General features: G+C 58.2%; 1 protein-coding gene across 2 annotated transcripts in view; it reads left to right on the plus strand.

Annotated features, from left to right (window-relative positions):
- Positions 1–1,842: 1,842 nt before the first annotated feature.
- Positions 1,843–26,828, plus strand: part of GTF2IRD1 (GTF2I repeat domain containing 1) — a 115,156-nt gene continuing 90,170 nt past the window's right edge. For both annotated transcript variants that reach the window (XM_042971809.1, XM_042971810.1), the window contains exon 1: positions 1,843–1,902. The gene's annotated coding sequence lies outside the window, so the exon portion shown is untranslated. The remainder of the gene's footprint in view (positions 1,903–26,828) is intronic.

Here is a 26,828-nt window from a genome sequence, read left to right on the forward strand (position 1 = left end):
GGCATCGGTCAGCAACACCCCACTCGCATTATTGCTGCTCTGGATTCTGCCTGCAGAGGGCAGTAGTGAGCACACACCGGTACTCCCTCCCCACCAGGCCTCTCCGCTCCTCCAGGCCCTGGGGCACACAGGCTTCCGGCACTCTGCCCCAGGACTTGGGGGTCTGGAAAGCATTCTCCCAGAAACCAGCCAGCCCCTCCTGACCAGCTTGCCCCAGCTGGACCCACTGAGGCCACGCCTTACCACCATTGCAGTTGGATGGATGGACCGTAGGCCAGTGGGCTCAACCGGGGCTATGGAGACAGTTCCAGCCGCGCCATGCACATGCTGTACGTCCCTAAGCGGGTCACCTCCCCTCATTGTAAAACGAGGCCAGTACAACAACAGGGTGTCAGGATGTCCCCCAGGCCTTCTGGTGATGAGGGGGATAGGGAGGTACCCCCGAGAGGGCAAAGGCAGTGTGTGACGAAGGGGGCTTCTGTGGCCTCATTCCTCACTCCCACTCCTCTGACCAACACCGTGGGCAAGGCATTCTGGGCACCAGGGGCCCCTCTGGGCTTGGCCTTGGGGTGGGCACTGTGGACCTGGCCTGCCCAGGAGAAGCTCTGTCTGATGGGCTCGTGGGCTAGACCTGCCCAGCCAAGTTTATCCTTTACCAAGTGCCCGCTGTGCGCCCAGCAGGGCCCCAAGGAGGTTGGGGGAAGACTCCGTGGGCTTTGCTGGGACCTCCAAGGTTCTCAATCTCCATCTGGCTCTCTCCATCTAGGCCAGGGGTTCCCTGGGGTTGGGGCCTGCCTGGCTCGTGTCCCTCCCAGGAGTGCCCAGCATAGCAAGGGCCCAGCACAGGGCTCGGGGCACCACTCCCTCTACTGAATGAAGATGCGCAGCTTTGGACAGGATGAGAGGTGTGCTCCCTGATTCCGTAGGACGGCTGGTATGGTAGGGGAAGGGGGTGGCAAACGCCTGAGTCGGGGATCAGAAGGAGGGCTGCCCAGGCAAGATGGGCCTTGGAGCCTCCAGCTGGATCTGCTGCGACCTTGGGCAGGCCACTGCCTTCCTTCGCATCCCCGGGGACAAAGGCTGAAAGAGGTACCTGGACCGGCCACCGGAAGCCAACCTGGGCAAGGTGGGAGTGACCAGTCAGCCGACGACTTCGGTTCTCCAGCCGCCGCCGCCGCCTCCGCCGCGCAGGGCGCCGGGCCCTGCTCCAGGGTGTCTCCCCGCGCCCGCTGAGTGACCTTGACCCTGCGCCCCGGGAACCCCGCGCCCCGGCTTCCTAATCCGCCCCTGACGGGGCGCTGGGGAGGCGGAGGGGCGTCGCCGGGCAGCCAGGGGGCGCCGAGGCCGCGGGCGCCCCTCCCGCGGGCCCCCCTGGCGGCGGGCGCTGGGGCGGCGCGCGCTCGGGGCGCCGGGGGCGGGGCGGGGGCGCGGCGCTCCCCCCGCGGTGCCCAGGCCGGGGCGCGGGGCGGGCCGGGCGGGCTAATCCCGTATGTAAATGGCAGCCAATGGAGGGTGGTGTTGCGCGGGGCTGGGATTAGGGCCGGGGCGAATGGCTGGCAATCTTACTGGGATTACAGAACAAAGAGCCTCCCTGCGCTCCCGCTCTCGGCTCCGCTCCCCGCGCCGCGCCCCGCCCTCCGCCGCAGCCCGCGCCGGGGGTGGGGGCCGCCGAGCGCCAGCCCCCCGGCCGGCCCGAGAGCCCCCGCCGCGGCCCCTCCCCGGCCGGCGCCCCGCGCCCCGCGCCCCCCGCCCCCCCGCCGCGCCGCGCCGCGCCGCGCCTCCCTCCGCCGCGCCTTCCCCCATTCTCCCGGATTAATTAAGGAGGCAGCGGCAGGAGGCTGAGTCCTGGCCGCGGGCCGGGGCCGGGGCGCCGCTGGCAGGAGCGCTTGGGGATCCTCCAAGGTAGGAGAAACTTTTGCGGGGGGCGGGCGCCGAGGCCCTTCTCCCCTTCTCCTCCCACCCCCGTGGCCCCCGCCCCTCCCCCTCAAGGTGTTCCAGAATCTGGGTCCGGTTTTCGGGTGCCTTGGGAGGCACGTGACTGGGATTATAATTCGGGCCGGGGGGGGGGGGGGGTGGGGTTGGTGGCGGCGGGGAGGGCCGGCCGCCCTCACCTGCCGGGAGGGGGGTGGGAGCCGGGAACTGTCACCCCCCCCCCCGGTCCTTCCGGAGGTGGGGGGCGTCCCGGGCGGGCGGCGGGCGCCCGCAGGCTGCTGCAGTTGGCGAATGAGGTCAGTCGTGCTGCCCGCGGCGGCGGGCGCCAGTGTGGGAGCAGAGGGGGCTGGGAAGGCCGCCGGTCCCCGCCCCCCCCCCGCCCCCCACCTCTGCCTTCCTCGGGCTGGGCCATCTCCCGGCCGGTGCCCCCCACTCGCAAGCTGAGTCCGACACAGCGAGGACTGCCCCGCACAGTGGTTCCTGTTGGGGTACCCCGGGGAGGGGGCTGGCCTGAGTGGCGGCAGCTGAACCTGTGGAGGAGGGCGGGGAAGAGTCTCAGAGGATGGCGGTGGGGGCCACAAAGCATTCAGAGGAGCAAGTTGGGGGTGCCCCGCATGTAGGTGGTCTCTGAGTTCCCGCACACGGGCAGGGAGGCCTGTGGAGCGTCACGGGGTGCTTGATGCCCACCCCCCCCCCATCCTGAGTCCTTCGAAATGATGGGCTCGGTGCCTCTCCTGGGCTCCGGCCCCGGCGTGTGGCCAGGGACAGGGATGATGTCCTGGCCTGGGCCCAGGGCAGAGGGGGATGTTGCAGCTGAGAGTTCTGCCCTCCTGGACATCTGGCCATGTGACCTAACCTCCGTGGACCAGACCTGGGTGGGGGGAGACCCCTGTGTCCCCCATCACCGCGGAAGTGAGGGAAGAACTCCGCACGCAGGGGTCTCCTTGCCAGGCAAGTGGGGGCAGCGCTGTCCTTGGATGGAGTGGGGTCCTGGTGGTGGGGGGCGCAGCTGGGTGAGGGGCAGGCGTGGACCGAGGAGTGGGCGCTGGCAGGGGCCTTCCCAAGGAAGAGGCGGCCAGAAGCTGCTCTGACCTCCTCTGGTGGCCTCCGGGCTGGGACTGCTTGCTCCTCGGCACTGCCCGGGTCCTCGGGGCTTGGGAGGTGCCTTCCAAGCAGCCATTTATTTCAGCAGTGTCATTCCCAAAGGGAAAGGGCACTGGCATTGATTATTTATTCGGAGCAGGAGGCAGCAGTGGCTGGGAGGCTGGTGGCTGCTGGTGGGGTGGTCTTGAGCGCAGGGGTGGCCAAGATGGGTGGTCAGGTGCCCATCCCAAGCCACCCATTGCGGGAGCCCAGGAGGGTTTGAGGTAGATTCTGACCTCTTCCAAACAGGGACGCTGGACCAAGGGACAGACTTGGCTCCAAGGTGAGGGGATGTCAGAACCCCCCACCTGCTTTTGGGATTTGAGAGGCTTAAGACCACACCCCATTCTGCAGCCCGCTGGGAGAGTGACCTAGAAAGTTGAGGCTGTGACTCAGAGGGTCCCAGAGGACCCCAGCAGAGGAAACAAGCAAAGGTTGGAACTCTGCTGGTACATTTAAAATGTGGGAGGGGCACCTGGGTGGCTCAGTCCATTCAGCGTCAGACTCTTGATTTTGGCTCAGGGCATGATCTCATGGTTCGTGAGTTCGAGCCCCACATGGGGCTCTGAGCTGACAGCACGGAGCTTGCTTGGGATTCTCTCTCTGTCCCTCTCTCTCTGCCCTTCCCCTGCAAATGCACTTTCTCACTCTCAAAATAAATAAAGTTTAAAAACGAAATAAATAAAATGTGGGAGACCTGGGGCCGAGGGTGGCAACCCTGGGTCTTAACGACAGCGTTGTCGGGACACGTTTAACCTACTTAAGAGGACTGTTCACCAGGTGCTAGAGGAAGGGTCGTTTATGTGCAGTGTGCTCATCACAAATACTTTTTATCTGTTCTTGGAAGGCAGTCTCTCCCAGAGCCAGGCTCGCCTTCCGGCACAGTGGCGGTTGTTAGTGTTCGATGCTTGGAGATAGTCGGAAAGGCAGACATAATGATGGGGGTCTCGGAGGCAGATGTTCTCACAACCTGTCCCCAGCAGCCAGCGCCTGCACAGTCTGGCAGCAGTCGGGGATGGTCAGAAACCCCAGGTGAGGATCTCAGGGTGACGCCATGGGGCGTTCGTCTCCTAAAAATGTGACCTTGGAGCCACAGACCGCATCGCCTGGTCCATCCCTGTTCTGGGTTCCGTCACTCATCCGTCCATCCACTGCCACCTCGACCGGTTCATTGAGTCCCTCGGTTTTCCTGAATGCCCTTTGCATGAGCTGTTCATCTTCCCTGGAAGGTTCTTCGCATCCTTCCTCTGAGGGGGTGGGAGACTTCCTTTGGTGGCCCTGCCTAGAGTCGGGGATACGGGTGGTAGGATTTGCCTGTTTCCTCTCCGTGAAGACTACACTGACGGTCCTCGGGCTGGAATCCCAGGGCTGGCCTCGGTGCTACCTCTGTGTCCCCCGTGGCGTCCTGTCCTTCCTCTGTCCCAACGTTGATCTCACTCAGAGGCTCCACATCTGTCTCCCCAGGTGCCCTAAGGGCAGGGCAGGGACCGGGGCTTGCTTTTGATTCCCTGGTGCCCAGGGCTGGCACCCAAATACTTGTTGAGTGGCTGCTTGAGGGAATGAATGGATGAAGTCTGGCTTCAGAGCCTTGGCCCATATTGCTAAGCCTGTTATCCCTGAATCCCTACCTGTGGGGAGGATCCCCCACCATGGTGAGACTCCTGAATATCCTCTGTCCTGCTTCTCAGACTTCTGGTTCTTGGCTGTCTGTGGGCGACTCTTCAGTGCCTCACAGCCAGGTTCCCTGGGACAAGCGGGAATGTGTGCCCAGCTCCAGGGGCCTGCGGAGGCCTCAAGGGGCACCCGGGAACACGACTTTCAGGGTGAATTCACAAACACCGGGGAGCAGAGCAGGACTCGGGGCCGGGGGCTCGGAACCTTCCGGGAGGCTGTGGGGCCCGGGAGACGCGGACCCTTAGGGCCGCCGCAAGGGAATTCCCAGCAGGAATTAATTCATAAGCAGAGGTGGAGCATTGGAAGGATTGTTTTATGTGGGAGAACTGGAGAAGAAATGGAATTGGTTAGAAGAAGCAAATGAGATGTGTGCCCCCTCCCCCCCCCCACCTCCCGCCTTCGGTGGCAGGGAGACAGTGCAGACACGTGTGTAGATGTTGGGGTGTCCAGGCGGGGCCCAAGGGGAGCCAGCTCCCCCACTTGGTTCCAAGGCCCCTCATTTGCAGGCGTGTCTGGCTGGGGCCCTGGGACCCTCGTGCTCTCTGGGGTAGCTACTCTGTCATTTCAGACTCAGTGCTGTGGGTTGTGGCTGATGACCGTAAGGGACTCAGAGCCCCGGGGGATGGGGGGTTGGCGCAAGGGGCTGAGCCCTTGTTCGCTTTGTGGGGACTTAAGTTTGCTGAATGGGCTGGGTGGGGGCTGTACTTTGTCCCCACCTGGGCTGGGGATGGCTGGTCGGTGTGTCTCAGGCAGAGCCCTTGTTCCCGACACTCTTCCTCTTGGTCCGGAGCTGGGCCTGGCCAACCCAGAGCTATTTGTGTGCCCACCTGTCTCCCTCCTTCAGGACCACCTGCTTCTGGTTGCCAGATCTGGCTAATAAAAATAGGGATGCCCAGTTAAATTTGGATTTCGGATAAGCCACAGATAATGCGGGATTGAGGATGTGACTTTGCTCAGCTGGAGCTGAACCGGGGGTCTCGTATTTTATCTGGCAACCTTGCAGCTGTGACCTCTGGGCAGGGGGACTGTCGGGGACTGGGGAGAGAGGTTCAGGGAGTGGTTGAGGCCTGGAGTTGGGGTCAGGGCTCAACCCAAAGCTCCAGGGGATGGGCCGGGGGAGTTTAAATCAGGCAGCGCTGACTCCTGTTACCTCGGTCCGGCTTTCTCTAGTCTGTGGTCCCAGGGTCCGGATCTCCTGTTAAGCTTGGGTGGTGTGGGGGGCTCTGGGAAGCCCTGATTTTCGGAGACTTCTATGCCACTGTGGTTGGGAGGCGGGGCGGGTAGAGGGGAAGGGAAGCTGCTGGGGACACTGTATCGGACACCCAAGTTAGGATTTGCCATCAAGGTTTACAGAGCGAGGCCTGAGCGCTGGGAGGCCGTTTCTCTGATGGTTCCCCCCACTTCAAGACTTAGAGATCCTGCCTCAGGGGCCCCTGGTAAGGGAGCATCTTTGCCGGGTTGGGTCACAGGCGGTGAGGGGCAGTCCCTTGAGGGATGCCCCCGTGGCTATAGCCAAGAAATAAGAGGCAGGGTCCTGTGTACCATGTCCCTTGCCCCCAAGTCTGGGTTGTGTGCTCATATGTAGCATGGCGATGATACGCCCTCTCCTGCCTGAGCCTCAGATACTGTGGATGGACGGGGGGAGCCTCCAGAGCGTGGATATGTGGGTCACCCCAGTGCAGGCCTGGAGTGGAGACCATGTGGGAAGCCAGAGGTGAGTGGTCCTGGCCCGAGGGCCTTGGGTCGTGGGTAGCCTGCAGGTGCACAGCAAGTCTGTATAGTTGGGGATGGGGGGCTGAGCCCGTAGCTGGAGGAGGCCCTCAGGCTGCTTCTGTCCTGGAGGCTTGGACGGGGCCAGGCCTGTTTGCTGATCGGGGGCGGGGGCGGGGGGGTCTCAAGGTGTATTTTCTGACTTCTGGCAGAACCACCATATAGGGGAGTCTATATCTGTCCATCTGTCTATCTGTCACTCCACCAGGCAGTGAGAAACTTGCAGATGCCCCAGGTCTACAGATTCTCAGGTCCTGGCATCCAGCCCCAGGCCCGCACGGAGGAAAGCCTCACTGCATGGGTGGGTGTGTATTTTGGTGAAGGATGAGGGAATCCCCTGAAATGCTCAAGTCTTAAATGTGCTTTCTAAGGGGTTTGACCACTGTGTGTACAATGTGCTGCTTCATGCAGCCCGGCCTCTGCAAAGGCATGGAACGTTCCACCACCCCTTAAAGTTTCCTCAAGCTCATTTGCAGCCAGCCCCTTACCTTCCCCCAGCTCCTGGCAACCACTGTGTTTTCTTTTTTTGTTTTCTTCTTTCTTTCTTTCTTCTTTCTTTCTTTCTTTCTTTCTTTCTTTCTTTCTTTCTTTCTTTCTTTCTTTCTTTCTTTCTTTCTCTTTCTCTCTCTCTCTCTCTTTCTCTTTCTCTCTTTCTTTCTACCACTGTGTGTTTTCTGTCTCTGTAGTTTTGCATTTTCCAGAACGGCACATAAATGCAGTCACACAGTATGCAGCCTGAGTCTGGCTTCTTAGACCCAAGCGTATTGGAATCTGCTTCCTTTTGGTTGCTGAGGGCCATGCCACGGTATGGATGTGCCACATGGCCCCACCCACCCTGTGCTGGTGGCAGTCCAGCACTCGGGGTTTGCAGAGCCCTGCTCGGGACCACCCAGAGAAGAAGAGGGGTGCCTGTGCTCGTTTTCACAGGGGCACTGCCTGCACCCCCATCCCCACCCCCATTGAGAGCCGGTCCTGAGCCAAGAAAGGTGCACACCTCTGTCCGCAGAGCCTAGAATTTCATCCTCCGTTTCTGGTGACTCACACAGCCAGCGAGCCCCCGATGAAATTACACCCTCCTGCGGCTGCCCTCTGCTGTGCAGGTGGGCTCCTGGGACAGTGATGCTCCCGGGGCTGGGACAGCTGGGGGGCGGGTGAGAGCCTGGAGGGCGGGGAGCTTTGTGCGCCCTGTGGTGTCTCACCCATCTCCGTGTGCCCTGCTCCCCCGGAGTCTGGGGGTCCCTGGCAGTGCCTCCCAGGTCTCCACTCCTGCAGCTTTGGAGCCTGGGGTTGAACTTCTGTGTTTTCCTGAAACAAGGCCAGGGCTTGTCCTCCGCAGGGGGCGGGGGGTGCGGGGAGAGGAGGGTAGGGCAGGACATTGCTGCCAGGAATAGGCTGGCGTTGCAGTCAGGAGCATGATTTAGGGTCCCTTGGGGGGGGGGGCTGTGTGACCTCAGGCAAGTGACTTTTCATCTCTGTGCTTCGGATTGGTCGTCTGTAAATGGTAGGGCCAGTGAGGGACTTAGCTGTGGTTACACCAGCCGGGGGGCCTCCGCAGAGCCCTAGAGGGCATGGGGGCCGCTGGGAGTGGGGAGGAGGTGGGGATGTGCAGGCCTCTGGTTCCCTGGCCCATTTTGAGCCAGAGTAGGGCCACTTGTATCCACGGTACCTGTTGGGGTATTCTAAATAAAATCGTCTGCCAGAAGTTGGCCCTTCGTGGGCAGCGGCTGTTCTGAACGTTCGTGCGGGCAGTCCTGAGGTTTCGATTGGTCACGGAAGCTTCTGGTCAGGCTGATTCCCGCTCTGCCTGCCCGCTGCGTGTGCTTTGGAACACTGCACAGTCGCTGGGCCTCAGTTTGCCCGTCTGAGAAAGGAGGCGGCAGTACCTGGGCGGGTTGTGGGTGGGCGTCGGGAACTGTGGTGTCTGAGTGTAGGGGGCCCAATGGGAGCTTTGCCGGCCTCCCGGGGTGTGCGGGCTCCTGAGGAAAGGGAGCTCCTTGGGGGCTGACACGGCCTGCCTGGGTGCCTCAAGAGATTTGAGGGGTTTTAACTTTGTTTTTTTGTAAACAAGTCGTTTGCTTTTCCTGATGAGCCCAGCTGCCCCCGGCCCCCCCCCCCTCCTCCCTCCCCCCTCCTCCTCCCCCGGCCCAGTCGCAAAGCCTGCACCCCTCAGTCCGACCCTGGAGCTGTAGCTGGTGGGAAGTCAGGAAGGACCGTGCAGGCTAGGCCCATACAGAAGGGCCCTAGGGTGCTCCTGGGTGGCTCCCTGGAGCAGGCAGGACCCCTGCCTGCCCACCCACCCAGCTCCAAGGTGGTCCTGGCGGGCTCCAGGGGGGCCTTAGGACTGGGCCAGTCTGGTGTCTCTCTCATGTTTATCCAGGAGCTGGTTTTTCAGGTGTGCCGGCTTTCAGCCGAGAGGCCCAGGTTGGGAGAGGTAGGGCCTTTGGGAAGGGGGGTGGTTGCCCCTCTTCCCCCGGGCTCACCCTGCCTTCCAGCTGGGGGTGCAGCCCTCTGGGCGGGGAAGGCTACCACATCGTCCCTGTGGTCCTGTTCCATTGTCCAAGGGAGAGATGCTCTTCCTTGCCCCGGTCAGAGGCCGGTGCCCCTCCTTGGAGCTCCTTTACCTGCCACGGGGCTTCCCTACTTCCCAGCAGGGTGCCATGGAAACAGCAGGGCCTTTGAAGCCAGGCAGGCGTGGTGCAAGTCCCAGTTCTCACCACTGACCTGCTGTGTGGCGTCAGGCAAGTGCCTTTACCTCTCTGAGCCTCATCTGAACCGCTGAGGCTGCTTGTTCCTACACTGCAGTGTTCTTGGGAGGACTAGCGCGTTCGTTCGGGTGGGGACTGGGAGCCCCAGTCGTGCCCAGAGAGGAACCGGATGCCATCATTTCCTGCTGTGCTCTTACCGCCTCTGCTCATGGAGCATGGGGTGTGCCATGCCTCAGTTTCTGTTTCTGCAAGCTGGGAAAACCCCAAGGGTAGAGCTGGTTAGTCCCCTGGGGCTGGGGCTACCCAGGGGCAGTGGCCCTGTGGTTGGTTTGGGGAGAGCCGTCTTTTCCCAATGGGATATGCCTGAGGGCAGCCCGCAGGAGGTGACTTCTCACTGGCCCCTGGAGGATGGGTGGGGTGGAGACCCAGGAGTAGTCTGGGGTGGACATTTCGAGGAGGGGGGTGACAACCTAAGGGTCCACAGACAGGAATGACGATGCATGTGGCCAAGTGAGCATTTTGCTGCAGAAGCGGCGAGGTGCTGGGTCTGGGCAAAGACCTTCATCTGATCGCCTCCCTCCCCGACTAGGCATGGCCAGGCCCCACCTGTTTCCGTGCCAGCACAGTGAGCTTCCCTCGGTTTCTAGAACATACCGTGCTTCTGTCTTGCTTCCCTGTGTGGTGTTGCTTCTCCGTGGAACGTATTTAATGCTCCCTGTCCGTTTCACTGGGCCGATTCTTACTTGCAGGGCTCAGCTTGGATGCCACGTGTCTCTGGAAGCCTTCCCTGTGCCCCCTTCCGAGCCCGTGTTAGGTGCCCCTCCTCTGTGTTCCGACAGCCCCTGAGGGTTCCAGCTGCCCTTGACCTGGCCTGTCACCTTCCGACGGGTCCAGGCCTTGGCGCCTCATCCCTCCACATCCCCTCCCCCGGCACCCTGCCTGGCCCAGAGCGAGTGTCCAGTGTAAACTTGTTAAGTGAGTTAGAAGCAAGCGAGGTGTCGGGCCACTAGGGGTGGGGCCTTGGAAGGTCAAGGGCCTTCTCTGCCTTCGGATACTGATTCTCACCGGCTCACCCCCCCGTGCTTCCCGTTTCTGGCCTGGCTGTGACTCTCAGGGGCATCTGGAGGGGGTGGTGGCGGGGCCCTGTGTCTCCGTGGGTTGGGTGTAGACTGGTTTGGGGGGGTTTCCCCTCTGTGAAGGGCAGCTGGTGTGTGTATGGACAGAGCACAAGTGTGGCGCGTCAGAACAGTTAATCCCCTGGGCTATTTAGACACACACGCTTGTGCGTGTGTGCGCTCACACACGTATGTGTGGCATTCTGGGAGGCCGCCGGTGGGGACTGTGTTGGATGACTTGGCATTTAGCCGAATCCCGACCACCAGCCTGGCCCCAGGGCTGCTCAGGGTACAGAGCCCCTGTAGGCCCGGCAGGTGGCCACGGGGGACGAGTCTGTCGGTTAGGAGTGCGTTTGACTCCAGGTAATAGAAAGACTGAACTTTAATGGCTTCGACAAGGGCTTTTATTCCTCCCGAGAAAAAAAGCCGTGGGTAGGCGGTCAGAGGCTGGGATGGGGGCTCAGTGATGCCTTCAGGGGCTCGGTTCTTTCCTCCTTAGCTTGTTAGATTAAGTTCTTTTAAAAATTACTTTCTTTAGGGGCGCCTGGGTGGCTCCGTCGGTTGGGCGTCCGACTTCGGCTCAGGTCATGATCTCACAGTTCGTGGGTTCGAGCCCCGCATCGGGCTCTGTGCTGACAGCTCAGGGCCTCGAGCCTGCTTCCGGTTCTGTGTCTCCCTCTCTCTCTGCCCCTTCCTTGCTCACGCTCTGTCTCTCAAAAATAAAGAAACATTAAAAAAATATATTTTCTTTGAAGCATACGCTGAAGTATGATTTCATACATTCACAGAGCTGTGCGGTCAAATTTCTGAGCATTTCATCCCCTCAAAAAGAAATCCCAACCCATTACATCGTCAGCCCTCTGCTCCCTCCGCCCCCCACCCCTGGCAACCACTGGTTCGCTTTCTGTCCCTGCATGTGCCTATTCTGGACGTTTCATGTCAGTGGAACCCTATAACATGTGGCCTCTGTGTCTGGCTTCCTAAGCTCAGCATCGCGTTTCCGAGGTTTATCCAAGTTGGGGCAGGTGTCACAACCTGTCACTTTTAACGGCCAAATAATATTCTGCTGTGTGGACGGGCCGCCTTTTGCCTATCCATTCATCGGTTGATGGATGCTTGGGTTATTTCCACTTTTTGGCTGTTGTGAGCACTTGTGCACAGATTTTTGTGTGCAGTGTGCTGTCTGTTCTGTTGGCTAAACACCTGGGAATGGAATTGCTGGGTCATAGTGGCAGTTCTGTGTTTCGCATCCTGGGGAACTGCGTGACGGCTGCAACATCTTATGTTCCCACCGGCAATGTGTGAGGGTTCCAGTTTTTCCGCATCCTTGCCAACACTTGGTATCGTCTTTTTGATCATAGCCATCCTAGTGAGGGTGAAGGGCTATCTCACGTGAATTTTTTTTTCTAACGTTTTTGTTTATTGGGAAGGAGGGGCAGAGAGAGAAAGGGAGACAGAAGATCCGATGTGGCCTCCACGCTGACAGCCGCGAGCCCCTTGACCAGCAAGATCGTGACCTGAGCCAGAGTCGGACGCTTAACTAACCGAGCTGTGATTTTGTGTGATTTTGATTTAGCTTGTTGGATTTTGTCTTCACGCTTATGCATCGTGGTCACAGAATGGCTGCATTCCCTCCAGTCCTCACACCCATGGTCCAGATGGAGACAGGGAGTTAGGGCAGAATGCTTCTACTCTCAAAGGTTTGCCTTCATACACGCTCTCCTCAGGAGCTTTAGTTTTGCACAGATGGGACTTTGGGCCTCTGATGCCCCCTTGCTGTAAGGGAACTGGGAAGAAAGAGGCATGCCTGTTGGGGAGGAAGGGGGTTGGGAATGCTTTGGGCAGGCTTTGCCCCTCGTGGCCCAGACTGGTGTGGACATCTTCATTTCTCCAGGAGCACGAATGGGGATGGGAGCCCCCCAGTAGGTAGGGTGGGGACTTTGATCATGGGTGCATGGCTGTTCTACAGACCAGAGTTACCACTGGCGTCTGGGGCCTTAGGGGACCCCACTTTGTCAGTCACCTGCCAGACTTTTGTGACTCTCTATCCAGAGACCTCCTATCTACTCAACCCAGGAGGCCTGTAGCCCAGGGCTCACTAGGTCCTGCCTCAGGTCCTGTGCCCCTCTGTGCCCCGCAACCCAGAACAAGCCAGGGGACGTCTTGCCTTTACAACTCGCTGGGGCTAGAGCTCAGACACATGTGGCTGGTGGGAGTATAAAGCCGCATGGCCATTTTTGGAAAACAGTTTGGCAGTTATTTATTTATCATTTTTATGACATATAATTGCATCATAAAATTCACCATTTCAAAGTATTCTACCCAGTGGTTTTTAGTATAGTCACAAGGTTGTGCAACTGTTACCACTATCTAATTCCAGAAGAATTTTTATCACCCCCCCAAAAGAAACCCCACATCTATTAGCAGTCTCTTCCCATTCCCCCCCACCCCCCACTCCCTAGCAACCACTAATGGTATCTCTGTGGATTTGGGGCATCTTTTTATACAGTTGAACACGGGCTTGCCGTATGACCTGGTAATCCTGTTCCTCAGTATTTGCCCAAGGGAAATGAAAACTTGGGTTTACATAAGAACCTGAAGAAGAGAAATATCTCAAGTGGCTGTATTCACAATTGCCCCACACTGGAAACCATCTCGGTGTCCAGCCGGTGCGTGGATAAGCAAACCCGGGTAGGTTCATACCGAGGAAGACTGGTCAGTGCTGAGAACGACCAAACTCTTGATCCGGACAGCAGGGGTGAATCGCAGAAGCGTCGGCCTGGGCGAAAGGTGGCAGACTCGGGAAGTCGTGTCCCGTGGCATTTCTGTGACAGGTTGGAAGAGGCGCAACTATAGGGACGGAGCAGATCCGGAGTTGCGTGGGGGCGGGTTGACTTGGGGTGCTGATAGGACTGCCCTGTGCCTTGATGGTGGTGGAGGAAACAGCAGTATGCATTTGTAAAAACTCCTAGCACAGTGCGCCGGAAAGCGTGACTTTCACCGTGTGTGTTACCCTTCAGTTTCTGGAACCCATCCTGAACCGGGGACTGGCCTTTCTGGATTAACCCCATGTAGGGTTAGCCATTCCATTTGTTTTAGTTGGTGGCAGGCCTCCTTATGCATGTAACCGTTGAGTTTGAGTCTTTCAGGATGACTCATGTGACTTATGCCTAGGGCTGGGGCCGAGGGCTGCCCTGGCACCCCCTCCTGTCACCTTCCTCGGGCACCCCCTTCTGCCTCTGCTGTTCCTGACCTTCCTGGATGGGGTATGCCGTGTGCTTTTGGTCCATGAACAGTTAGAGCTGGAAGGGACGTCAGAATATGTTGACCTCCTTTCCTTTTCAGATGGGGAAACTGAGGCCAGGGCTGGGAAGGCACTTGGCTGATTCCAGAGTGGTAAGACTCAAGATCCCAGACCTCATCTCGAGACTCTTGGGCCAGGGCTCCTTGCAACCCCCCCCCCCCCACCCCCGCAGGTGCCCCGGAGCCTCCCTTGTCTGGCTGGTCTGGCGAAACGGCGGGAGGTTTTGGAGCAGACCCAGGTGGAAGGCGAGGCGGGGGGGGTGGGGGGGGTGTCAGTGTAAGGAAGTGGGAATGGTCAGGGCCTCTAAGACACCCTAAACGAGGAGAGAAGAGGGTCCACGACGGCACAGGGTGGCTGCACCTTGTGCTCGCAGGCTGGAGGTGCGACGTGGTCGATTGTGGTAAAGCGTGGGAGTGGCTGGTGGCCCCTGGGGAGAGGCACGAGAGCATGGCACTGGCTTCTGTCCTGGAAACCCATGACATCGGGTCACCCTGAAGCCCCATTATGTGTGCAGGTGAATCCCAGCAGGCGTGGCCTGCAGTGTGGGGCTGACAGCCTGGAAGCACCTCCTCAAGGAGAGACCCCAGGAGACCCTGACCGGGAACCGGTGGGATATCTTGGGTGGCGACCCTCTTCGGGCAGACGAGTGGACCCAGTCTCAGTGATGCAGGCCCTGGGTTTATCCTGGCGTTGATGTGGAGCCGCTGGCATGTGGGCCGTGTCCACCCTGGAGGCTTGGGAGGTCTGCAATCCCCTGGGTGGGTATGGGCGGGGAGGGCAGGCACCGGGCTGGAGCTGGCTCACGTCCAGGTTCCTGCCACCCTCCTCAGGGAGCCAGTTCAGAGCTGTGTCAGCCTCCCGAGGAGCATTCTCAGGCTGCAGGCCTTGGAAGGCCAGCGGGTGCCCTGGACGTGGGTATGAGGATGCCAGGAGTAAGGCCGGGGAGCCCCCCTCCCCTCTGACTTGCATCCCTGCGGGGACACGGCTTTGGAAGTGGAGTGACTTTCTCATCCCAGGCTTTAGAAGGGGTTCCTTCTGGGCCAGGAAGCCAGTGACTCCTTGCTCCCGTTTTTTTTTTTGGGGGGGGGGCTCTGTGTCTGCTGCTGTGGATGGGTGGTGGGGGCCAGGGGCAGACCAGGCAACCCTGAGTCTGAGGTCTGTGTGGAGGGCAGGTGGTCCCTGGCATTTTGCTGTGCTGTCTCTACCCCCACCATCCCAGAAGGCCTGTGATCTTGGCAGCATGGGACCCTTTTGTGGGCCCTCTGCCCTGTTTCTGGGTCCAAAAATGATGTCTCCATACCTCGAGGTCCCTTCTGGTTTTCAGGAGCCACACTGCCTCCAGGAAGCCTTCCTTGGGCCTCACCGTGACCCCAGACAGGAAGCCTGGCCCCTGTCCTGAAGCCTCTCACCGTCTGGGGGAGGCAAAGAAGGAGAGCCCTTCTGCAAATATCTGTGCACCAGTCGCTGGGCAGTGAGCGTGCCGGGAGCTGCTTGGGGGACATTGTCAGGGACTGGGTGCCTGTTTGCTCCTTCTAGTAGACTTTGCTTTGAAGCTGGCCCCTGACTCTTTTGGCTGTGTGACCTTGGGCAAGTTACTCAGCCTTTCTGAGCATCCAGGTCTGCATCTGTCCAACGGGAGGGATACCATTGTGCTCTAGGGTTGCTGCAGGACATTAAAAGGATACGAACAGCACAGCACTGGGCAGTCATGTGGCTGCCGATGGTAATGATGGCCGTAATGTGACATGGGGTTTAGCTAGGCCCAAGGCCAAGGTAGGGTTTGGATAGAAAGACTCTGTTGGGTCTTGCTTTCACCTCCCACCACTGCTCTGTGAGGGAGGAAGAGGCGGGGTGCTGTGGATGTGTGTCTTTATTGGAGGCAGAGACTGAGGCCCAGAGAGGGGAAGCAAGTTGGCCAGCATCACCCAGCCGCTGGGTTGGCAGAGCCTTGTCTAGACCCAGATCTCACGAGGACGGGCCCTGTGCACACTCCTGAGACTCGGGCTCTGTCACCGGTCGTTGGGCCCTTAGGGAGGGGATGCTGTGGGCCTGGGCTGGGCTCCTCCAGGTTCTCCCGTCCCCGGGGCTGGGAGAGGAGGGCAGGCAGGCAGGGGTCACTCTGTGGAGTCACACTACCTGGCCAGAGCTTCGGGTGGGCCTGGGTTGTCCCTGGTAGATGGAGGTGGCCAGGCACTCCTCGCCCAAGTGAGGGAGCGGTGAGCAGGGCTGCAGTGAATGTTTTCACATGAGATGTGTGAGCTTTGCAGGAACAGAGCACGGATGTGCCCATGGAGTCCTGGCTCCCCCACGGTTCTTGTGTAATCATAGGAAGGTCACCTACATGTTGTGCATCCGTTGTCCAGCGTGGGATGGATGATGGTCCCTGTCCCGTCCTGCCTCTCTCCTGGGGCGCTGGGGGATCACACGTGATGCAGTGTGAAAGCTGTAACGGGGTGGGGGGCTTTGCTGCACCTGCGTGTTTGTGCCTGTGACCCTCCAGCCACAAAATAAAGTGTGTCATCCCCCAGGGGCCAGGTCATTAAGTAGGATGCCCCCAGGACAGACTGTGTGGGCCCGAGTAGGAGGAATGACTGGGGCAGGGAGCCGTTGCATTAGCTGTGACGTGCATGCGCAGACAGCAAGCAGGCCTGGAGAGGCGGCAGGTGTAATCTGACGGATACCTGATGAACGGACATCTGAACCTCCTCTTTTGTGTGTGGTCACCATTTATAACTTTCCGCTTCTGTTTCCCCACCTGGGCGCTCCAGGCACAGGGACCGGGCCTGATTTACCCCCCGTTCCGGGTCTGGGGTGTATAGGTGCAGTGGGATTACCCTGCGCTGGGTTTGTGCCCCACGCATCCAGCAGATGGGTGTGACGCCCACAGGGGTGCGTGGGCCCAGGGCTGGGACGGGGGAGCCCCTGGAATGGGGGGTGCAGGAGGAAAGGGTCCTGCAGGAAGTGGCGTTGGGATATAAAAGGGCGGGCACAAGAGGTGCGGGGTTGGGGGCAGGGTGGCCGTGATCACTGCCCTGGTGTGGATCGGGGCAGGTGTGGAGGCCACACTCCAGGCGAGGGGGCGTGGTGGTCTTTCCGCGTGGGGCGGAGGGCGAGAAGGTCCTCGGGGAACTTTGCGCCTGAGTTCCCAATTTCCATAGGAGCAGTTAAGGCCCCCTTTGGGGTGGTGTCTGGAGTTAGAAGGCAGGTCTCCCCATCCCCAGCCTGCAGCTGGGCGTGGCCTTACCTGGGACCTCCCCCACAGCGGACCGGGTCACGTGGTATAGCGGGGAGGGGTGGGGGGAGCTGGCGGCTCAGGAGGGCTGGCTGGGGTGGGAGCCCGTGAGCCAGAGCCCCGGCGTTAGATCACCCACCGTGATTAGCTTTTTTCCGCCCAGCCTTTTCCCGACAAGAAAGGGCCTGATGCGCCTCATCCATGTTGCTCATGCTTCTGAGAAGGCCTGTTTACGTCTGGCAAGGGGGCTCTCGGGAGACATGATCGCCCCAGGGGCTGGCACCGCCGCGGCGCTGGCTTCTTCCCACCGTCTCCTGACACCCGCCCTTGACGCGCTGCAGATGCTTAAGAACCCACACACGCGTACGCCCCCGGCCCGCATGCGCTGACCTGGCGGGGTCACCCAGAACCAGGGGACAGAGTGCCGGGGTCCCCTGACGGCCGGCCGAGCGCCCCCTCCTGGAGGCGGGAACAGAAGCGACAGTGTGCTGCCTGTCTGGAATCGTGCAAGAGCTAACCCAGAGTTGATGGGACGCAGTGATGTCAGCATCGGTGCTCCCGTGTCTTTAATGAGCGCCTGTGATCTCCGGCCCTGTGCCAGTCACTCGTCTCACGTCAGCTGCGCCCTCCTCAAAATGCTGAGAGCAGCAGAATCGGTGGCTCGGATTTACTCACGAGGAAACTGAGGCCTGGCGTCCGCCTCCATGGACATCACAGGCCGGTGGGAGCTGGGTGGGGAACTCAAGCCCTGCTTGGGTTGAACCTGCCCGCTCCCCGCCGTTTCTCCCCGCTCCTGGCGCGCCGAGGGGTCAGCCTGGTGCCGACAGGGCAGCCGGGGTCCCGTGTGGGGAGGCTGGAAGGCAAGGACGGTCCGGTTTGGCTAAGCTTCATGTTGTGGTTCCCCCTCTGGATTGTCCACCAAGCAAGTATGCGTGGTTCTGGGGCACAGCCACGAACAAAACAAAATTCCTGCCCCGGCGTGCACACCTCCCTGGGCCGGCTTGTGGTTCCCCTCCCCGGTCCTGCACACAGCACCCCAACCAATGGAACGTAGCAGCCACGGGGCAGGGGCCCTTCATCTTCCTAGACCAACAGAGGGCCGGGGAGGAGAGGCTCCTGCCTGGCTCAGGTGCTGAGATCCATCTGGAAGGACCTGGGAGTGTGTCCATCCAACCCCCTTGTTCCGGTTTTCCCATCCTAGACCACGAAGCCCTTTGTAGCCCTCTACACCCACTCCCCTGCCCACCCCAGGGTGCCATCCCAGCCCTTGTGCTCCTGTAGGTCCCTCGATAGGCCACCGGACCTGTAACTTCCCACCCTTCTCCCTCCTCTGATTCTTCGACTCTCCCTCGTCCTCAGTTTTCCTCTGACTTCTCCCACCATGTTGGCCCCCGGGGCCTTTGCTGCTCCTGAATCTCTCAGATCTTGCCCCGTTAGCCCAGAGCTCCCCACCTAGCCCCCAGCCCCTGATTGGTTACAGGTGGCCCTCCTGACTGGAGGTTCCACCTCTTGGTCCCCCCCGCCGTTTTGTTCCTCGCTGAGCTGAGGGCACCATCATCCTCTCCATCATCAGAATCAGAAACCCGGGCATCACTCCCAGTGCCGCCTCCTCGGATTCCCCCGTCCACACTGTCACAGATCTCCACCCTTTCCTTGGTCCCAGCCACCCTGTCCTCCATCCTGCTGCTACCCTCGACCTCAGGCCTGGCCGTCTCTGGCTTGGACCATTGCAGAAGCTTGGTAACTGCTGGCTTCCCGGCTCTGGATCCGTTATCTGCCAAATACTGCCAGGCTCCCCGCATCTAACCACATCTTGCCCCTGCTCCAAACTCTTCAGTGGTTCCTGGCCTCTGAATGATGACCTTGCAGGGTCCTTGACCCAGTCCCCATGGCTGAGCCTGGCTCTTCGCCCACTGCTTCCTGCCCTGACCTGGATGATCCAGCCAGGCAGAGCCGGCCCCTCCCCACCCGCCACCCTGCTCCGGCCCAACCGAGACACAAGACACGTGGGCGGCCGGGCTGGTGGTTGGGTTTCCCAGACAGCCAGTGATTTGGCACTCCTTCAAACGGGTCTTGCCATATTTGCTCGGCATTTGTTTCCAGGGAGGTGGGTGGGGTGGGGGGCAGGATGGTCACCCCCCCTGCAGATGAGCAGTGCTTGGCACGGTTCCCCTGGCTCTGTCCCTGCCCTGCAAGCTCTCGCTGCCCCGCGGCCTGCCATTCCACTCATGTCACCTCTTCCAGGGAGCCCCCCCGCCGACTTCCCCACCCACTAGGCCATGCTACTTACATGTCACTTATTTTTACCTTTTTTTGTTTGTCTGTTTTAGTGTTTGCTTATTTTTGAGAGAGAGAGACAGGCCATGAGTGGGGAAGGGGCAGGAGAGAGAGAGAGAGAGAGAGAGAGAGAAGGGAGACACAGAATCCGAAGCAGGCTCCAGGCTCTGAGCTGTCAGCACAGACCCTGACTTGGGGCTCGAACTTTAGAACGGCGAGATAATGACCTCAGCCAAAGTTGGACGCTTACCCGACGAGACACCCAGGCGCCCCACTTCTATTTATCTTTAACTGAAGTATAACTTACAGTAAAAATGCGTAAATCTTCAGCATCTAGCATGATGGGTTTTTACCTGTGTATACACCTAGGTAACCACCACTCAAATCAAAATGTATCACTGTGTTTTATTTTTCATTTTTTTAAATGTTTGATTTTAAACTTTATTTTGAGAGAGAGAGAGAGAGAGCCTACGAGTAGGGGAGGGGCAGAGAGAGAGGGAGAGAGAGCGCACAGAGCCCGACTTGGGGCTCAAACCCACAAACTGCAAGATCATGACCTGAGCCGAAATCAAGAGCCAGACGCTTAACAGACCACCCAGGCGCCCCTGTATCACCATGTTTTAACCTTTTTTTTTTTTTTTTTCCTTAATAGCCCATTTTATTGTCTGTGTCCTATCTACCCCCAGCCTGGGACGCTCCCACGGGCAGGAGCACCTGCTGTGAGGGTCCCATGCCGTGCAGAATGAAATGCGTTGGTGATGTGCACGGTGGCCACATCCCCACCGGTGTGACCATGACTGGGGGATGTGGCATGGGCTGGGGCTGGGGGTATTGGTGTGTTTTGAGCCTGGCCAGGGGCTCCCCTGCAAGGTCAGATGCCCCATCCTCTGGTGGGAGAGGGGCTGGACCCCTTCCCGGCCAAGGGCCTCTGCAGGGAGCAGGGGCCCTGCCCGGAGAGGCCCCTGGGGGCTGGCAGCCTGGAGATTAGTCTCCAAGGCCACGACGCCAGTTGCCATAGGCACGCAGGCCCGAGTCAGGATTGCCATTTCTCATCCTAGTCACGCAGGCGGCGGCTGCCCCTGCCCGCCCGCCAGGAGCCGGGAGCCAGGCTTTAAATAACGGGGCGGAAACCTGATCCCGGAGCGTCTGCCCACCAGAGCCCAGCCTCCCCTCCTGGCAAGGCAGGCGCGGGGCGACCCGGCCACCCTGTACCTCCAGCAGCACCCTCCCTTCTGCGGGGCGGCAGAGAAAGGACAAAACCTGAGTTTGAGGGTTTTCTTCGTGGTCATAGTGCCCGGTACACAGGCATGGCCCTGACCTGGTCTTGGGGAGCCCCGGCATAAAGCCGTACCTTCTGGAACCCTTGGGCTCAGAGGAGACGGGCTTCCCAGGGCCAGGCCACAGACCTGCCCTTTCCCCTAGCTTCTCCTCGGCAGAGAAGGCAGGAGGCCTCCCTTGATTTCCAGGAAAGCAGCCCAAGGCCTCTGCTTCCCTGCGGCTGCCCTTTGCCCGTGGCCTGGGCCTGCTTTCCTGTCCTGGGGGCGGGGCTGCTGGAAGGAGGAAGGTTTCTGTTCTTTCTTTCCAAATCGCACCATGACAGCTCTTCAGCTCAGATACCGTACAAAAAAAAAAAAAAAAAACGTAGAGGGAAGGTAAGTCACTTATGGATCCAGCCCAGCGAGGCGGACAGTCTGCTTCATCCCTGGCTTTTCCATGTGCGCCCGGGGCCGGTCATCCGTCCAGTGCTGGCTCCAGGCCCCACGGGGCACTGGGGATTGTCTGCTGTTTCCCTTACGTGTGTGTGTGTGCTGTGTGTTATTTCCGGCTGTGTGGCATGCTTTGGCGAAACGCCTTTGCACATCAATCTTTGCGTTCCGGGTAATTTCCTCGGGGTAGATTGATAGACATGAAATCGGCTGGTCACAGGGTGGGGCCTCGCTGCAACAGCCTCTTGAGGTCTGTCAAGACCGCCTTCCTGTTGTCCGCTGCCTCCCTGGGGATTCCAGTTCCCCTGGTCGCTTTAAAACTTGGTGTTGAGAAGAAAAGCTATTTGTTGTAAGTCAACAGCTCGATAAGTTTTTAGAAACCAGTTTACCCAGGTAACAGCTCAGATCAAGAACAGAACATTCCCAGCTCCCAGAAGCCTTCCATGCCTCCTTCCAGCCACCCTCCTCCACCCCCCCCCCCCCCCAAAATGACCACCATCCTGACTTCTAACGCAGGATTCGGATGTTTTTGAGCCGCACGTAAATGGACCCCTACGGTGTAACCTTCCACTCCTGGGTGCTTTCGTCGTATTTGAGAGACTCGGCCCGTGGTGCTGCGCCTACTTGTGGTTTGTTGATATGCCTGATGCCTTTTTCAACAGAGCAGGCCCCCGGGAGAACGCACTGGAATCAAGCACATGCGGGCACTGCCCTACAACCGGGATGCCTACCGTCGGAATTGTTGCCCATTTTCAAAGAAATCAAGTTGGTTTCCCTGAAGCACCTGCACCAGTGAATAGGAAAGAATTTGCAACTGGCACAGAGCAGTTAGGCGCACGGGAGAGCACGGTGGCATCATGTCCCAAACGTGCACTGGGTGTGCAGAGATCTGGGGTGCGGACTGTCCCCTCTGGGTTTCCCCGGATGCACATGGAAGCAGTTGGGTGAGGGGCCCCCACCCAGCTCTGCACGCTCTGACATCGTATACTTAGAAGCGCTAAGAGCTGCTTTTCCAAAGTGGTTGAGACTTGCTCTTGCTGTCCTGGTTCCATATTGCCTCACTTCCTACCTACCCAAAGCTACCGTGAGCTGTCCTTGACCTCTGCCTGCGAGACCCCTCCCCCTCCCCCTCCCCCTCCCCCAGGTGACTTGTGGAAGTCTCTAGACTCTCTTTAAAAGGTCTTTTTTTTTTTTTCTTTTTTAAGTTTGCTTATTTATTTTTGAGAGTGAGTGAGCCGGGGAGGAGTACCGGAAGAGGGGGAGAGAAAATCCCAAGCAGGCTGTGTGCTCTCTGCACAGAGGCAGACACAGGGCTCGAACTCATGAGCTGGGAGATCATGACCGGAGCCAGAATCCTGTCGGAAGCTTGACCGGAAGCTTGACCGGCTGAGCCACCCAGGCTCCCCACTCGTTAAAAGGTCTTGGTCAACAGCCGGCGTCCGCTTGCAGACCTCCAGGGATGGGGAACCCAATGCCTACGTGGTGTCCTGTTCTTCCACTCAGGGACGGCCCTCCTGGTTGGGAAGTGTTTCCTTGGGTCAAACCAAAGCCCGTATCCCTGTGACTTCTGCTATGATGTCAGCAAGCCTGGGGCTGGTGTGGGACTTCAGAGCCAGTGACGGACTCAAGGCCCGGGGAGACCATGCGCATCCCCAGACCTGCTGTCGTGGGTGTTGCCTGGTTATGCTCAGTAAATGGCTGTTGTGGTTATTTAACTGGGGTAAAACACCCATCATGTAAAATTGACTGTCACAGCTATCTTTAGATGTTCAGTGCAGTAGAGTTAGGTACAATGACATTACTGTGCAACCGTCTCTGGAACTTTCTCATCTTCCCACCCTGAAACTCTGTCCCCAGTAGACACTAACTACCCCTCTGCCTCCCCCCAAGCCCCTGGCACTCACTGATCTGCTTCCTGTCTCTGAATACGACTGCTCTGGGTCCCTCATACAAGTGAAATCATACAGCATCTGCCTTTTTGTGCCCAGCTTCTTTTATTCAGCATGGTGTCCTTAAGGGTCATTGTGTTGTGGCATATTGCAGTTTCCTTCCTTTTTAGAATTGTTATGTATTATTTGAAAAAAAAAAATTTAATGTTTATTGTTGAGAGATAGAGACATAGCACAAGCAGGGGAGGGGCAGAGAGAGAGAGACACACACACAGAATCTGAAGCAGGCTCCGGTCTCTGAGCTGTCATCACAGAGTCCGATGTGGGGCTCGAACCCACGAACCATGAGGTCATGACCTGAGCCGAAGAGTCAGACGCTCAACTGACTGAGCCACTCAGGCACCCCAGAATTTCCTTCCTTTTTATGCTGAATAACATCCTGTTGTGTGTATAGACCACATTTTCTTTATCCATTCATCCACTGGTGAACACTCGGGTTGCTCCCGCCTTCTGGCTACTATAAATTCTGCTGCCGTGAACACGGGTGTATAAATATCCCTTTGAGACTGTGTATGCTTACCGACATTACTCTAATGTAAGATCTCCACCTTGGAGTGGATCTGATAAGTCACCTCCTCCAGTCCTTACCCAGTGCTTGAGTCCATTTCTCCAGCATCCGGCCGAGACTTCTTCCGCCCTGGGACGCACACCAGGGATGGGACAGAGTCCTACTTCCTTCTATCACCTCTGACTGTCCGAGGGCCAGGAGGGGCCTTCATGAATGGGATCACGGCAGAGGCAAGGACAGGCCGCATCCTCTCTGTCTCCAGATGCCCCTGCTAGAAGGAAGCAGGTGGAGAGGCTGTAGCAGGCAGAACTTCTCTAGTTGATGCTTGGACAGAGTCCGCAAGGACAAGGACTGAGGGATGGTGACATTTACCAGGAGAATCGTAGAGACTCAGGTCTCTTTTCTTTTTTATTAAAAATTTGTTTTAAATGTTTATTTTTGAGAGAGAGAGACAGAGTGTGAGCAGGGGAGGGACAGAGAGAGAGGGGGACACAGAATCCGAAGCAGGCTCTGGGCTTCGAGGTGTCAGCACAGACCCCGACACAGGGCTTGAACTGATCAACCGTGAGATCATGACCTGAGCCAAAGTCGGATACTTAACCAACTGAGCCACCCAGGCGCCCCAAGACGCAGGTCTCTTAAGAATAGAGTCTATTCCAACTAATATTTCTTAGCTCCCCCTCCACCTGCCCCCCCAACAGTGCAGTGAGATAGGTCTGACTTGCCCCATTTTACAGATGAGGAAAGCAAAGTTCAGGGAGATGAATAACTTGCTCATTAGACTAGCCCTGGGGAAGGCAGGTCTTTCTTCGAATGGTGCCCAACACTGGGGCTTTTAAAAGTTTATTGGATCAATTTACTTTCACTTATTTACATCCTACCTTATTTCAGAAGCGACTTAAAAGACTCCCACGGAAACATAAACTGTAGTCAGATGGGATTAAAAGGGCAGTAAAGTAAGAGTTATGGCTTACAACGGAGCCGGAAGTGAATATAATTTGAAAACGCATACCGTGGAATCGGTTTCCGTTAGGAATGCGCTCAGTTAGAAGTAACCTGATAAACGGATTGGAGAAGGGAGGGGCTTGTTTTCTCCTGTAACGAGAACGTCTGGAGGTGGGCGGCCCATCCTGGGCTCAGGGACGTCAAAGGAACCAGCACTCCGTCTTCTGGCTCTATGCTAAGCAGTGACTTTGGTCACTTTGGCCTAAAGGGGCAGCTGGCACCTGTTCCACGGGCAGGGGAGAAGAGGGTCACATGGGGGTCCTGCTACAGACCCTTAGATTCTTGCTCTGGGTACCAAACAGGACACATGCTGTCTACTCATCAACTGGAAAGGGCATCTCAGTCTGTTATCAAATAGACCAGGACACGAGAGCTAATGGGTGGCTTTATAACCAGTAGATGCTGACTCACTAGGACGCTTTGGTTTCAACCTTTTAAAAAGTGCGACGTTCAGTGTGATAAGTTTTTACCTGTGTATACGCATGTATATCCAGCCACAAGGGAAAGATACCTCGTTAAAGGTGGCTTCAGTGGGGCACTTGGCTGGCTCGTCGATGGAGTGTGCAACTTCTCCTCTTGGGTTTGGGGGTTCGAGCCCCATGTTGGGTGTAGAGATTGCTTAAAAATAAAATCTTTTTTAAAAAATGTTTATTTTTGAGAGAGAGCAGGGGAGGGGTGGAGAGAGAGGGGGACAGAGGATCCAAAGCAGGCTCTGTGCTGACAGCAGAGAGCCTAGTGCGGGGCTCGAACTCACGAACCTTGAGATGACCTGAGCCAAAGTTAGATGCTTAACCCACTGAGCCACCCAGTTGCCTCCCAAAATAAAATCTTAAAAAAAAAAAAAAAAAAAAAAAGGCGACTTAAGGAACGTGGACATTTACTACCTAACCCGAAGCCCAGAGGTTGGTAGATTCTGAGTCATGACAGGTCAGTCACATTGTTTCACGGGTCTGTGCTGCTGTCTGCATGATGGCTTCGCCTCCTGGGCCGGCTCCTCTCCTGGTCCCCACATGCTGTCGTGGCTGGGGGTGTCACACGCAGAAGAAGGAGGACATTTCTGGCTTCAGTCGTGCCCTGAGAGCAAGGAGAACTTCCCTAGAAGCCCCTCGAGTCTCAGTGGCCAGGATTGGGTTGCATGCTTCTCTTTAAACCGGTCCCAGGTAAGGGATTGATCTAAGCGCTCCAGAATCCCCATGATTCGCTGCCCCAAACACCTGCCTTTAGATGCCAGGACACAACGAGGGCTCTGTTCGCAGGAAGAAGGGGTCAGGGCTGGGGTTGGGACTCGGTGTCTGGACTGCCTTGCAGTGCACCGCGGCTGATGTAAGACCCCTTCCCGCTGCCCCGCCTGGATCCTTCCTAGGCAGGTAGAAGTGGAAGTCAGGGCTTTGACCTGTTTTATTCTCTGCCAGCTGCTGTGATGGTGGACAGTGGGCAGGGGCAGGAATTCAGGGCCCCGGGCAATTCTGTCCCCACTGGGGAGCCCCTGTGATAAGAAATGAAGTGGGGGGGGGCAGGCTGCTGGGGAGGAGGGATGCCCCTACCCCTCACCCCCCCCCCCCCCGGAGGAGAATCTCCTTTTTGTTTGTTCTCTCAAGCTTCTTTTTCAAGAAACACAAGCATATGGTGGCGGATGGTGTGGGGGCCGTGTTTGGGTGGTATCTGCTCTTGACTTTGCCTTTTGCGTGGCTGAGTGCGTTTTTTTCCCACCTGCTCTTGAGGCCCGCTGGTTCCTAGGGCACTGAGACTTGACTCAGAGGCATTCTCCCGGCATCCAGAGAAATCCAGCCCTGTCCCATGGTGGTTCTGGAGTTTCCCATGAGGAAAGGATTGCAGAACTTTCCGGCAAGTCCGGGCCTGAGCTTTGTAGGTCTGGGCTGAGGAGTGTGTGTGGGGGTGGGGGTGGGGGGTGGGGGGGTCGTGTGTGAAGGTGTGGACTAGGACTCATAGGTGGGGAGTGAGGGGTGAGGATGCCCTGGATTTGTTTCCCAAGGTTGCCATAACAAATTGCCGTCGACGTGGTGCCCTAAAACAACCAGAACTGTTCTCTCCCACTTCCGGAGGCCAGAACCCAAATCAGTACCACTGGGTCAAAATCAAGGTGTCGGCAGAGCTGTGCTCCCTCCAGAGGCTGTATGCCTGGCCTCCTCCAACGTCTGCCGGCTGCTGGCATCTGTGGCCCGTGGCCGCGTCACTCACTCCCCGGAGCCACCATCATCAGATTCTGTCTGCTCCGCTTCTCATGGCCTTCTCGTCCCTGCGTGTCAGCTCTCCCGTCTCCTTACGAGGATACATGCGATGGCGTTTGGGGCCCACCTAGATAATCCAGGATAATCTCCGCATCTCACGGTCATTAATTTAATTGCATCTGCAAAAGTGATTTCTCCATATAAGGTGACATTTACAGGCTGCAGGGATTAGGGCATGAGTGTCTTCTGGGGGCCCCTTTTGGGCCTGCTGTGAGTCTCTAAGGGCAAATTAGAGCAGCCATTCTTGGCTAATACATGC

This window comes from Panthera tigris, chromosome E3, assembly GCF_018350195.1.
Source record: "Panthera tigris isolate Pti1 chromosome E3, P.tigris_Pti1_mat1.1, whole genome shotgun sequence".
In the NCBI taxonomy this organism is placed as follows: Eukaryota; Metazoa; Chordata; class Mammalia; order Carnivora; family Felidae; genus Panthera; species Panthera tigris.